Below are 2,052 nucleotides of genomic sequence, written 5' to 3' on the forward strand. Positions count from 1 at the left end.
ATCATCTTTTAAAGTTTGAGGAAACTCCTTCAATTCCACTTTTAAGGTTCCATCTTCTTTGCAATCATCTGCTTTTTTAGGAACCTCAACCGCTACATCTTTTTCTTCCTTTAAGACTTCAAGATTAAAACAATCGTCTTTGTGAGAAGACTGTTTTAAAGAATCAAAGACATGAATAGTAACGGTTTCATCATTCATTCTTAGCTCGAGATTCCCGCTTTCAACATCAATCAGTGCACGAGATGTAGCTAAGAAAGGTCTACCCAGCAAAAGAGGCATCTCAGCTCCCCCTTCCATGTCCAACACCACAAAATCAGTAGGAAAGATGAACTTGTCCACCTTCACAAGAACATCTTCCACTATTCCACTAGGCTTCCTTATAGACTTATCAGCAAGTTGAAGAGATGCCAAAGTAGGCTTCAACTCGGTGATCCCCAAGGATTTACAAATAGAAAGGGGTATCAAATTAATGCTAGCCCCAAGATCACATAATGCCTTGCCAATTTTGGTGTTGCCAATTCCAATTTGAATATTGAAGCTCCCTGGATCACTAAGCTTGGGTGGAAACTTCCTTTGTATTATGGCACTACACTCCTCAGTGAGTGTTACTGTTTGGCACTCTTGCAGCTTATGCTTTCTTGATGACAAGTCCTTCATGAACTTAGCATAATTGGGCATGCAAGCCAGAGCTTCAGCAAAGGGAATGTTGACATGCAATTTCTTGAATATATCAAGAAATCTGTCATAATGTTGCTTCTGAGCATCCTGCTTAAATCTTTCAGGATAGGGTGCCATGGCCCTCACATATTCGGGACTCAATTCATGCTTCTTCTTTTCCACTGGCTTCACCACTTCAGCAGATTTTTCAATTTCTTTTTCTTTTTTTGGCTCACCTGCAATGTCTAACTTTTCTTTAACCTCAGGAGATGGAAGTATTTTTCCACTTCTAATTGTGATGGCCATACAATCTTCCCTCGGATTGGTGACTGTGTTACTAGGGAAGGTGCCTGGAGTTCTATCAGCTATTTGCTTAGCCAGTTGGCCAATTTGAGTCTCCAAATTTCTGATAGAAGCCTGTGTGTTCTTGGTATTGGCCCTTGTCTCCTCCATGAAAGCACTAGAGTGTTGAGCCATTTGTCCAACTAACCTCTCCAAATCAGAGGGTTCGTTAGCTGGAATTGGTGGAGGCTGCAGATAATTATTAGACTTGAAATCAAGTCCAGTTCCCTGTACTCTCCTCTGAAAATTATTGCCTCCAGAAGGATAATTCTGATTCCTAGGGATGTTTTGTGGCTGAGGTCTCTGATCATACCAAACGCCATTAACATGCACCTGTTGAGGAGGATCATCAGATAACAAGGTAGGACATTCATTAGATTCATGACCTTCCTTGCAATATTCACAAATAACAGCAGCAACTTTAGTCTGAATACCAGCAAGCTGCATCTTGTTAAGCCTTGAGGTCAAATTTGCTATCTGCTGAGATAACAAATTGTTTTCAGCCGGAACCATATCATTGCCTTCCAGTTTAAGGATACCTCTTTTAGGCTTGGATGACAGCGCTTGGTTTTCGTTGGCAGCCATCCTCTCAATCAACTCAAGAGTCTCATTTGCTCTTAGAGTTTTAACAGTGCCCCCTGTTGCACCATTTAGCACCATCCGAATCTCAGGTTCGCAACCATTGAAAAAGATTCTAACCTGACTACCAGCAGTCAAGTTATATTGAGGACACCTTCTCATCAAGTCCTTGAATCGGTTCCATGCTTCACACATTGATTCGCCCTCTGATTGAGTGAAATTGGTGATATCATTCACCATCTGGTTATACTTCTCCATCGAGAAGAACTGAGCAAAGAACTTCTGTGATAAATCATCCCAGGTTGAGATGCTTGCTGCAGGCTGCCTTTCCAACCAACTAAGAGCCTTTCCTTTAAGAGCAAAAGGAAATAGTCTCAGCCGGACTGCATCATTAGACACTTGAGGATGTTTTGTAGAATCACAGATCATCAAGAATCTGTTTATGAATTTATGAGGGTCTTCATCATTCTCTCC

General features: G+C 41.4%; 1 non-coding gene across 1 annotated transcript; it reads left to right on the forward strand.

The window, feature by feature from the left end:
* Nucleotides 1-1,714: 1,714 nt before the first annotated feature.
* Nucleotides 1,715-1,820, forward strand: LOC133287841 (small nucleolar RNA R71). The gene has a single exon (XR_009748291.1). It is a non-coding gene; the product is annotated as a small nucleolar RNA R71 (small nucleolar RNA).
* Nucleotides 1,821-2,052: the final 232 nt, after the last annotated feature.

Source organism: Gastrolobium bilobum, unplaced genomic scaffold (genome assembly GCF_033153095.1).
Source record: "Gastrolobium bilobum isolate Gb01-03AN ecotype WA unplaced genomic scaffold, APGP_CSIRO_Gbil_v1 utg7986, whole genome shotgun sequence".
NCBI lineage: Eukaryota > Viridiplantae > Streptophyta > Magnoliopsida > Fabales > Fabaceae > Gastrolobium > Gastrolobium bilobum.